At 42.2% G+C, this 12825-nt stretch overlaps 1 long non-coding RNA gene across 1 annotated transcript in view; it reads left to right on the plus strand.

Annotated features, from left to right (window-relative positions):
- The window catches only part of LOC117935974, a 4481-nt gene extending 2990 nt beyond the window's left edge, over window positions 1-1491 (plus strand). The window contains exon 3 of the long non-coding RNA XR_004654858.1: window positions 1391-1491. This is a non-coding gene — a long non-coding RNA (uncharacterized LOC117935974). The remainder of the gene's footprint in view (window positions 1-1390) is intronic.
- Window positions 1492-12825: the final 11334 nt, after the last annotated feature.

Raw genomic sequence — 12825 nt, forward strand, 5'->3', positions numbered from 1 at the left:
ATATATACACACATGCATATGTATGTATATGCATATGTATATGTAGGCAGCTTTCCTCTCTTCTCTTCTGCCTTTTCCCCTCCTTGTTTGATAGTCACATGGCTGTAAGGAATGTGTTGGTGGAATTAATTCTGATCTTAAAAAAAAGAGCCAGTAAAAAAAGGAATTAAATCCAAAAAGGCCAATTCATATAGAAATGATGACAACTTGTAATGTCAAGAGAAAGCTTTTCCTTCTTCATTTGGATTTAAATTTATCTCAGATCATATTTCATTTTGACTATAAAACCACACGTTACTTTAGATATAGACTATACTTTGATCAAATTTTTTTTGCCTCTATAATTCTTACATTTTCCCACCAATTTTAAACTCTGTCTTTACAAAATTACATATGTAAGTCATTGTTTTGACTGATAAATTGACTTAAAAATTTAGTAATGTTTTTTTCAAATTCTTTATTATTTAATTTAGGGTCATATATATGTATGTAAGTATGTATATATGTATGTATGTATGTATGTATGTATGTATGTATGTATGTATGTATGTATGTATGTATGTAGGGTCTAAATTGATGAGGTTATAATCTCTTTTTAAACCTGGCTGTAGAAGGTAATTTCTTTTCATTGGGAATAGATATTAAGTGTGTGTGTTTGTGTGTGTGTGTGTGTATGTGTGTGTGTGTAGGTGTGTGTGCGTTTTGTTGTGAGTGTGTGGGTGACAGAGAGAGAGAGAGAGAGAGAGAGAGAGAGAGAGAGAGAGAGAGAGAGGAGCTGAAGTAGGATAATCACAAGCTGTATTTTAATTTGCCTGGCAGGTTTGATGGATACTTTGCTGCTGCTTCGCCAAAATAAGGTGCATTGCGTGGTGAAGAAGGTGTCTAAACAGAGCTTTCCCACACTGTTCTCTTATCACAAAGCAGCTAACCCGTTGTGTAATGTAACATGTAACTGACCCTATAGGTCATCAAAACACATTCAGTCTCCTCCCCAGGGATTAAAGGGGGAAAACCCCCATTCACTGTCAGTTTGGGAAGAGTTTCACACTCAGACAGATTCACCAGGCAGCACTCTGCATCTGGGAATTTTATCTCTACAATTATGCACAATGTTATACATTTAGATTTGGTTCTAAGCTTAAAATGATTAAAGAAAACGATGTTGAATGAGTCTGTATTCTAGTGTTTAGTGCTTTGCTTCTGTAGTGAAAAAAGGTGTCATGATCATGAAATTGTTGGGTTTATTTCCACACACAATTTTTCCATGAATTCAAAAGTGCCTTGATGATGTCGTGGCTGCTGTGTGTGTGTGTTTGCCAAGTTTGCTCATTCCATTAATATGACATGCCTTTTAATTAGTGTCATAATTGTTTGTGTTGTGTTTGTGCAGGAGTTCACCGACAAACAAACGGATGCAATTAAACACACTCGCCTTCAGATCATCAATGAGGAGGCAAAGTCAAGACTGGTGGAAAAACCAACAAGGACAAATGTAAGACGGAAGAAGACTCTGCTGCTTCAAGGTTACACTTAAACTGTGTTAAGAGCCCAACTTCACACAATCGGGATAGTCGTACTTCTTCAACGAACACACACACAACCTGTTTTTTTTTATTTTATACATTCTTATCATTTGCAGCCTGATCTAACTCTTAATTGATGTTATTTTTTGGGATATTTGTTAAAAGAAATCTGTTCTGTTTTTTCTTTGCCACCAGAGTCTCTTGGAAGTAATTAAAAAAGAGTTTGCTAATAAAGATTATTATTGTCAAACCACCACATTGCCCGCTTACTCTCTCCCTCTTTACCTTAGCCATCAGCAGCTGTCTCCTCTGTGTGCTGAGGTGTCTGCATGGCGTGGTAAAACCTGCCCTGCAGACCGGACCTCTCAAGTCTTCAAAGGATAGGAACTCAATGTGGGGGATTTGTTCAGGCTTATTTGGTAACCTAGGATTTGAATTGGATTCTGGGAGGCATTCATAACACATTTGAAAATGTTACATTGTGTGATTGTGTGTGTAATCCCCATAATAAATTTTAGAAATGGTCACAGCACTCGCACAACTGTGACTATTCATGATTTATCAAATGGTTTTCTTGTCTTGCCTCTCGGGGGTGAGGTGTGTGTTGCCGACAGGGAATGGGGAGATCTCGGCCGTCGGTTGGGAGAGCCGGTAGGGAGACGATTCCTACATTTTAACCTTAACCTCAATAGTTTACATTTTTTTTTGACCTGAATATGTGATAGGGTCAGCCACCAAGACTCCAGAGGGATACTCTCACACCCCCCAACAGCACTGGAGCGTTACAACCCCTAGTGGATTATACCTCCATGGTAGGAGGGTTAGTGTACACACACACACACACACACACACACACACACACACACAGACACACACACACACACAGACACACACACACACACACTCTAAAGGTACAATTTATATTTTTTCAAAGCCACTTATAGATTAATAAGCTGTTCTCTTTTCTCCAACCCTTGTAAAGAGCTTCATACTTTGCATTAATACAGTTAAGTAGAAACTGTGCGTCTGTATCGTTTTGTACTTGTTGCAAAATATTAAATAATATAGTCTAATGCTTCCAATATTTAAGGCCCCCTCCAGATTGTTTAACGACATATAAGATTCTTAGCTTTGAATAATAATTTGTGTCTGATATGGAAAAAGTTCAATTACCTCGTTAAAAATACTTAATATTACATCTACTCCTTCTTACTCATTAGAGAATACAGAATCCTTGAATATGTTCTTAATTTCAAAAGTTTAACTGCCTACGTTTCAAATTTCCACATCAGCCTTGTGTGAGTGGCTTATTGGACAACGATTGACATCCTGACTCGTTGTGATGTAATACAATCTTGAACTCGTATTTAAGGTTCAGCACAGAGAAATGTTTTTCCTTAATCAAATTAAATTGCTATCACTTTCAAGGACATATCTTCATATCAACATATGTCATTCTGCTCAGTGAAAGAAAAACTATGAAATAATGATGAAAATAATGAAACAATAAGTAAAACACATTTCAGAGTGGATAGGGGGCTTTAAATATTGTGCCCCATCAAAATGAGTCAGGTGCTTTATTAAAATAGCAAAACAATAAGTCACAAGGTAGCATGGTGTTTTAGATCCTGAAGAAGGAGTGAATGATGTTATCCAGTGGAGAACTTTCTATATGAACATGGTCCATCTCATGGTTTGGTGGCTCCACTTCTTGGATTTCTTGTCTGGGACACGTAACTCTCCCGCCTTAGTTTGATAAGAGTGAGAGCAGTAGTGTGTCTATGTGTGTGTATATATGTGTGTGTGCGTGTGTGTGTGTGTAAATCAGTGTTTGTGCCCTGTCCAAACCCCACTTTGCTTTGAATGACACTTTGGCGATGCCCCCAGCTTCACAATTCAACTTCTCAAGCATACCCCCTGTTAGTGCCAACTCTGCCAATTTCTCTCATGTCTTTAATATCTCTCTTTGGGCTCTTGGGTTTTGCCAGTGAAGGCTCCCCTGTGACAGTTGGACATTGCCCTCACATTTGGGAGACAGCGACGGGTGTTTGTAGCGTTCCCAGCCCTGGGCCTGTGGGGAATCTGTGATGGCTCGCCTGTCAGCCGGCCCCTCCCCTGTAATTAGGAGAGTAAACACAGCGCCTGGCTCTGCTTGGGGTTGAAGTAGGAGGGAGTGGAGGAGGGAACCGTCCGGCTTGTGTCCTACTGCTACTTGAGCTGTGCAGAAACAACTTTGGACTGCCAGACTGTGATATGCACCCTATAACTCTATGTGAGCGTACTCTCTTAAGATGGTGAGAAACATCAGATTTCCATTTGTACCTTGTTGAGCATCTGTGACCGCTGAGGAGGCTTTTTTATTGAATGTAACCTTTGTGGAGAAAATACAAAGAAGCTGATAATTCAACATGATCTGAAAGCTATTCAGATCCAAACATGTTGATGAGTAAAAGCTGTTTCCTGCAAGGTATTTCATGCCTGTAGTTTGACCAGTATTATTCCCATGTAGCACCCCCAGCAGATAATATAAAATAAACCACCACTAAGCCTCTGTCCCTCCTCGCTTCACCTCTCTCCTGGTTGCTAGGGGGACTGGTCAGCGGCTGGAGGAATGTGTTGTGGGCTTGAGTTGTAGCCGTAGCTTGGGACCAGCTCGGGGGGAGCGCCATCCCACCCAACCCCAGCCACTCCGCTCTGCCAGGGCAGGGAGGCTGGCTGCGGGAATGCCGAGACCAGGAGGGGAGGAATTTCACTGGAGGACCTGCCAGAGAAATGACATGCGGGGAATCATGAAGAGAGAAACCTAGATGGAGAGAGGGAGAAAAGGAGATCTCAGCCAATTGAAACACAGCCTGTCAGTGTCATTTTGGTTTTGTAGGATGCTTACTGATGATGGGCCAGTTGCTGAATGAGCTGGTTGCCACACAGACACAGTGGCACCGCATCTGACTCAGATCTTTCACAGATGGCTTGGGGTTCAGTGGGTGTAACTGAGGTAGCTTAAAGTAAAGTCAGTGCATTTTTAAACACAACATTGTTTTACAGTTTCAGGGTAAATCACACATCTGTATTAACCACCATCTGTCTCTCCAAGACATGAGCATGATCACACATGCACCAGTTTTTGTGTAAGTACATTTTAAATCAGATGGTGTGCATCAGTGTGTGCATGTGGCGGACAGGGAGAGTACAAAAGGAGGGGTGCTCGAAGGCCCAGCGTACTTGCCAAAGTCTTTACGGCGCCCAGAGAGCCATGCTGCAGCATCATGGTCCACAGCATGGAAAGACATGGGGCAGATGGGTGCAGTGTAGCAGCACAACCTCCCCCTTCTCCTCCCAAATGTGAGGCAGCAGTGGTGGGAATGGCACAGTGTGAGAGGGAGCCCGGGTTCATGGCTGAAACAGGGAAGCTGTTGGAGGGGTATTTGGGGGCTGGGAGAGATTGGGGACTGAAAGCTGTTTGAGAGGGGGCTTTGGAAAAGTTTGTGGGGCAGGCATCCTGCAACGGAGAGGGAAAGCCAGTCCCCCTGTCACATCTCTTTGAAATCCAAGTGCAGGGGCACGAGCCCAGGGAGGAGTGGCAGCGTGGCCCAGCGCCTGGGCAGACAGGCAGTCACTGCACTGGGCCACAGTCCAGCTCGCCTCGCCTGGCCCCTTCCTACCCCAGCCCACCCCGTCTGGCCCAGGCTTATGGGAGTCAGGCGGCCGACCCCCAGTGGACAGGCTGGAGCCCTACACTACTGAGCCCATCTCAGAGTCTCTGCTGGGATCGAAACAGCGGCAGCGTGCACCGGGAGAGAGGCCCTACAGAGATGAGGAGGGGGCCGGAGCTGGGTACCTCCACTGCCTCACAGCTCCTCCTGCACTCAGGCCTCAGGATGAGGGCCCAGTGGAGTCTGCTGCTGATGATAACCCCCACCTCATCACCAGGGCATTCTGCCTTCGGGCCCTGTGCAGGTCCACACATCCCCATGGCAACAGTGGCAGGGCCCTCCACACAATGTGAGTGGGCAACAAGCCAAGTGCTGCCAAATTGGGATGAGGGAGAGACATTTTGGGAGAATGCTCAATCCTGAATCTTTTCACCTTTATTTTGTTTCTGGGTAATCGTGTTTTTGGCTCCAGTGATCTAATATCAGAGACTTGGACAGCATTTGTTTTTTGAACAGTGGTCAGCAGTAGCAGCAGCAGAGACAGAGACAACACTTTCTGTTGTAAGGTGCTGCTCCATTTTCCTTAAACCGCCCTTTAGGCTCTAAAATTTTAATTATCAATTTCTTGACAGCATCACCAGATATTTAAAAAAAACTACACCCTCAGGCTGAATATGACCCGATACATTCTGAAGCATTCGTTGTGTGTTTAAAGAGACCTTGTCATGGCAATATTAAGCCTGCGTAAACACAAGTAGTTCAATGACATTCACAGCAGCCACCTAAAGTTGATTCCCCACCCACTCTAAGCTTTGGGAAGATATTGTATAAGTGGTTGGGTGGTGTTTACTGAAAGTGGATATCTGCTGTTTGTTTTGTTGTTTTGCTTGCCGACCGTAAACACTGCATAGATTTCCTTAAGTGGTGTTTGAAATGTGTGTGTGTGTGTGTGTGTGTGTGTGTGTGTGTGTGTGCCATGTGTTATATTTGCTGATAACAGGATTTACTCAAATTGCGAATCACCAGTTGAGAAAGGTTAATTGTCAGTGCAACTGGTAGAATGGGTACATGCAATAATTATTAGTCTAAGTTGCTTTATTATTTAGGGACGTTAATTAGGCATTAACTGTCGTCCCCTTTTTGGATCACAACTTCAAATGCATGTCAAATTGCATTAGGTTCACTTTGACATACATTTATCAAACTAAAGGAATGCTGTTTTGTAGATGTCCTAGTGTGCTCATTGTTATGAAACTGATCTGTTCTTGAGGTATTGATCAGAAAATTAGCAAAGGGATTTTCAGAAATTGCAATTTATTTACTGTGAGGACAATACACTTTATGATTGATTTGGGGTCGGTGGTGGTTTTAGTTTGGTAATTTAAAATTGTATCAGGAAGGATATTTAACGAACAAAAAAACCAAACACTTGATTTGAAGTTTCAGGGGCACCAGTTATTAGTCCTCTTAGAAACACAAGGCTTGATCTATGTGCCACTCATGTGGATGAGGCTGGCATGAGTTTAGCACTAAGGTGAGGTTGAAAGTGACAAGGAAAGAAAGCAAGAGATCAAGGCATTACTGCCAGTGCATGTCATTGCCCTACACTCTCATCAAATAGCCCCGTGCTGCTTATGTTGCTGCCCAGACACAAATTAATTTGGACGCCTGGAAAGACTGCAGAGGACTCATCTTTGCCCTTTAAAAAAGAAAAGACACCAGCAGAGACCACTCTTCCAACAAGGGGAGGGGCAGGGGCCGAGAGAGGGGTTTTGACGGATTTCAGTGGAGGGCAACACAGTGTCTGGAATAAGATGGGAGGGTACCGTGGACACGGTTGAATGTGCTTGTCCTGCTATGATGACAAGATGGCTCAGCCACCACTGTGCAACTAGCCTCCCCTTGCTTTCTTCCTCCCCTCCCTCCCCCTGGTACTCCCCCTCAGGATACCAGTGAAGTAGAGGGGAGTGCTGAAGGCATAGGGAGGGGGGGTAGAGGAGCACTGATGGTTAGCTGGCGTTTAATCTTCTCCTTGGCTCACTGCAGATTCTTTCACTACATGCCCCACTCCCTCTTCTCTCCAAATCTGTACCTGCTCATCCCTGGGCCCGCTTTACAGGGGGGCTCTTGATCAGTGAGGTGATGGAGAATGGCCCTCGTCACACACTCCAAATAGGATCGGATTGCCTGGGAGTAAAAGGTGAGAGCTTCATGGAGCTTGGTTAAAATAGAGGAGGTGGAGGTGGTGTGGGGGGTGCTCCTGCAACCAGACCCTACCAAGAAATGAGCTCTGTATGAGATGGAGTTTCCAGGGCTTGTGGTTTTAGAGGAGTTTATGCCGGTACAGAACAACCCCCAAAAAACATGCATGTGCGCTGATCTGGGGTCTAGCCAAGAGAGGAGGGGAGTAAGGCGGAGGTCTTGTTCTCAAACGGCATGTCGTTAGCCTCCCGGGGCTCAGGGGAAAATAAGCAAACCTGTGTGTGTGCTTAAAAGTCAGTCTTCGTTTGTAAGGTGCCTGGGGAGCGCTGGACCCCTGCTGGAGGACAAGGTAACAAAACAGCAGCATGCTGACTAAAGGAGGGATGGACACTGGAGTAAAGGGTCAAATAAAAATACATGCTGGGTCACAGATCAGCCCCTTGGCTTCAGTGTTCTAGAGTTAATTGGCTCAAATTAAGTGTTTCCATATTCTCCTTTACACTTTACTTTAACAGAATACTTGATCCCATTGATCTTGTCTTTTTTATAAGTGGCTTGCGTATCAAAATAAAGTACTTATTTTGCACAAAAATACTGCCTATAATTATATTAGTATACATTACCTTTTTTTGATGTATAAGTGCCATTTTACTGTTGTAGTGGTTTCAGGTGATGGTAGTTCTAGCTACTTTCTTTTTTTTTTACTGTTTTAGTATTTACAAATAGTTAATGAGACAATCACACATTCTGTAATTTGTAATCTGAAAACTAACTATAGATGTCAGATAAATATAGTGAAACATAGAAAAGCATTCATTTCCAATGAACAATTGTGAAATAAAAGTAGTAAAGCAAGAATGGGACATTTTGTGAAATATGCTTATTATCTTTATGGCAGAAAGTCACAAGAGAAGATTCACACCACCCTAATGTTTGAGAACAGTATTGATCTTCTCATCTAACTCTCCAACAAAGAGAAAAACAACGGATTTCACACAAATGTTGAACTATTTCTAAAAGTATAATTACATTTTAATTGGCTACTCAAGCAAACTCCAAGTAGGCTATTTCCAAAATGTACTTAACTACAATACTTGAGTAAATGTATTTAGTTGCAGTATTTGTATATGCCACAGTGAAATCAATAATGCCCCAGTTGCTTAAACTACACACAATAAATCAAGTGTTAAAGCCATTTGTCATTTGTGTGAACTCTGTATTTATTACGGTAACCAACAGGATAATGTACTGAAGAGTGATCTTTAACTCTTCTAAATAAGGTTTTTTATTTAAAAAAAAAGGGATTAGAATAAAAACCGGAGACTACTTTAGTTTCTGCAGCCTGTCATCTAATAATGCATATACCGCCCTCACTTAACAATAGTGAAGAAAAAAAATAACACGGGTTTCTCTTTGTTTTGAGGTTGAGGTGTGTGTTGTTGAGTTAATGAGATGGAGTACACATGGAGGAAAATGGGTAGTGAGAGTCAGAAAAAGAGGCTGGTAACTCTTGCTTAGTCTTGTGATCAAACACCAGTGGTGACACTACAAACTTCTCTCCCCTCTTTTCAGCATTTCTTCTTTCCACCCTCTCTTTTCCACAGTAGTAATGCCCCTCACTATTTTTCTACATCTTATCCCTTTTAATTAGAAAGCAAATTCTGCAGCCTGGAGAGACCTAATCCCCTACTACCCAACAATGCACAGAGTGGCTTTGAACAGCCGACCTGCAGCCCTCAACCCCCAATGCCTCAAATTCCCCCCACACTGCTGGACCTTCAAGGGGAAAGTGTGGGGGGGGGGGCTTTCTCCTCCCAGAACATTATTACTTAAGGATACATGTGCTGCAGTATTTGCAGAACTATATATTTGCATTTTAGAAATGTTAACAGTAATTAACAACTAAGTGACACATGTGACAGAAATGATACAAGTGTATGCCAACTCGTTCTATCTCCCCATGAGAGATGTAGCCTCAGCTGATTTGCATATATATTAATGTCCCTTATTGTATAGATTAGATCCCATTAGTTGTGGTGATTCTGGTAGAAGGTGCAGTCACTAGGATGTTTAAAGTCTTGTCATTATGTTAAAATTATGTTTAAATTGTTGGAGGGCAAAGAAAAAAAGAAGGGGTTATGGCACTGATGCAAGGTTAAGGGTGATTATATACCCTGACCATCCTGACAATAGGCTGAGATTAGATTCTAAAAGCCCCCAAAAATGAAAAGGCCTCTCTAAAATGGAACTCCATTAGCTGTCTGTGCATTTACACTGCTTGTCTCTAAAATTACCCACTTTTATTTCTTAATAAAAGTATATCTAGATGGAGCACACAGTCTGCTGAAATGAAATTCTGGCTTCATTCCTTGGTCTGAGTGCTTTACATCCACTCTGGCAGTTAACATAGGGACAACGTGATCATTTACTGAGCTGTTTGTCAGGAGAATTATGAAGCTGTCAGCATCTGTTCTTGTGCCATCTGTGGAAAGAGAGGTCATCTGATACCAGCAATGATGAGAGAGAGGATGAGTAAATCAGGCGCAGAGACACTGACAATGGCAACAGTTTAATCTACTGATTGCTGCTTTTGATTTACAAGAGTGTTGAAACATTGGAAAGTTAGATTTGTGCTGCACTGCCTCTAGTGGCAGAGGTTCTGCTCCACCCACTGTGTGCTCTGTTGTTCCTTACCATAGAGGCAGATGGAGTCAACCTCAGCCGTTTAAATGCAATTGGTGAATTAAAGTCAGAAAGATGATATTGTAAGTGCATGTCAGGTTTCCTGGTCAACGGAAGCAGACAGTAAGAGTTTTTTTTAATGGTGAATGTTGTTGTTGGCATACGCACCTTAAAGGGGAAAGAGCCATTGTTGTTGTTTAATACATATTTTAGTAGACGTTATCTGTTCGTTTAAACCTGCATCGATAAATCAAATGATTTGTTTTATGATTTTTTAGCATCTGTCAGCTCATTGTTTTGGTTTTGCGGCCTGCAACTTTATTGTCTTAGTTCATTCTCACTGCATTCAGCTACCATAGCTTTTAGCGACAAAGCTGTGATAAACCCACTGGTCGCTACATGTGCCTAGAACACAGGAGATAGACAGACGTTATCAACCAGCTGGTGAACATAATGGAGCCAAAGAGACAGAAATGTATCTCAGGAGTTGGTGGAAATGAACACTGATGGTGCTCTGATGTCTGATGGTGTAAATAGGCAACTGCTACCTGCTAACTTGTTCACCATGTCATCTTCGTAATATGTCAGTTGTGTTTACAGATTGTTCCACTTCCCACAATCGTGCAACAAGATAAAAGCGTGTGCTTCACTAAATTATTTTTGGTTACAGGCTACATTCTCTTTACCTTAAAACAAAAGTTTCATGTGTTGCGGCCAGTTTACTGCAGCTGTGTCTAATACACATCACTGCTGACCATTGTCCAATGCATGTGGTACAGTTTTAGGTTTCATGAAAGTGTTTTTGCTGCCTCCCATGCAGCCACAGTTTTCAATAAATTCAATATGAAGTGACAGTAATTTGACTTGGAACCTGCTAGATGAAGGTTAACCATCACACCAATCATGATGTCTGATTTTATTGTCCGAATTACATTATCGTTGTGTAATAATGCACTAATGAGTGGAGCTTGAGTCTCTGGCTTTACAGAAATGCTACACTAAAGTGTGCCTAAAGTATGCGTGATATGTGGTTCATGCGTGTGAACAAGGTAAAAACACTGTATTATATAAATAAATTAAAATTGATGTTGCATAAACTTAAGCTATTGCTACCATAATTATGATATTGATGAGCTTTATCATAATTTGCAATGGGACACTGCTAGAATAGTAATTTTGTATGCTGTTTTGTCATCTAAATTAGGTTGTTTAGTTTGTTTAAATATGTGCCCTTATGGCACTTTAAACAAGGTACAACAGAAATGGTGATTACATTGATGTTCTGGAGCTACAAGTACTTGTGTGAACATTTACAAATCAGTGCTAGTCAGAGAGGAAACTGTGAAGAAGGGCATTTTGGTTCAAATGGCAGAGATGAAATAAAATCTTTGTCATGAACGAATAAATTGGGGCCGTGTGGAGAACTTGGTAATTTGCAGTCTACGTTCTTCATAGTTGCGTTTCTTCATTTTCAGTCTTTCAGCTCCGTCACCTCTCCCCTCTTGCTGTTACAATGTTGTCTTACAGGAATTCAGACTTGTATTGACATAATGAATGAACTTCCAAAGGAAACACAGATTACATTAAATTACCTAATTTAGCTTCCATATTAATCATTGCTTGGCTAATTAACATTGATAGAGATGCCCTGAGCAGGGATAGTGCTCTGTGTGTGATTGTGGAGGGTTGGGGGGGTGCTGGGAGACAAGGGCATTCTCCCACTTCCATGTACTTAAAGCTCAGAGGATCTTTTTTGCACCCTGTCTCAATTAGTTACTCATGCTGTCACTCTGTCTGTCACATCTGAAACCACTATGGAGTGGGCTGTCTAAGATCAACAAACAACAACAAGGAGAGCGTGGGTCACACTCTTGCCTAAGGCCACCATATTCCTTTCCTACTCAAGGGTTCAATTTTCAGAAAGCTACTTAGGTATTATTCTAATCCCTACCCAGCCGTTTCCCCCCCAAGGCCAACAACTCAGGTTACCACTTTGGACACTTGATCATGCGTAGTGCTAAAGTTTGAAGCTGTGGTTTAGTTTGTTACAACACTGTGTGTGGCATAAGAAGACAACAATGGCAGGTTTGATTTGTTCAATAGCTACCTGTTTTTTACCTGTCTTCTAATGATTCTACTGTCAGACTAAGTGTTTAGAACTATAATGCTTTGGAGCTGTCAATTAATATTGTTTAGGAGAAGACTCAAGACTGCTAGGCCAATCTTTATCTGATGGTGTAGGCGCCAACCTATTAATAAAACATCAACTCTTAATTTGCTATAACAACACATTAGCATGACAAAATCAATGGCTTTGATTTGGTATTCATGTATTTCTCGGAGCATATTTGCTGATCTCTTGGGCATGTGCATGCTCTGAGGTAGTGTTTCCTGAGGCTGCTACAGATGGGGGGACGCATTGGAGGTCATGGTGAGGACTGTTGGGAGTTGTGGGGACGTCCGCCTCTACGGGATGTTTTTCTCTTGTACAGTTTTGTTGTCTAAATGATTTACAAACTTAATTGGCATTCCCGAGGGAAGGCTGCCAGCTGTCTGCCTGATGGCGAGGGTTTCTAATTTGGTGCAGGCTAGCTGCCGGGGTAGTTAGCGGAGTGGAGCAGGGCGCGCAACGCGCCGCACGCTACACATGGCCCGATCAAGCCCAGAGTTTGTTTGTTTATCCCTTGTTTGTTCAGCAACAGACATTGCTTCACCAGGAGAGAGTGTAACAGCTGCTATCTAACAGAGAGAGTGCTGGGCCGTGA

This window comes from Etheostoma cragini, chromosome 20 (genome assembly GCF_013103735.1).
Source record: "Etheostoma cragini isolate CJK2018 chromosome 20, CSU_Ecrag_1.0, whole genome shotgun sequence".
NCBI lineage: Eukaryota > Metazoa > Chordata > Actinopteri > Perciformes > Percidae > Etheostoma > Etheostoma cragini.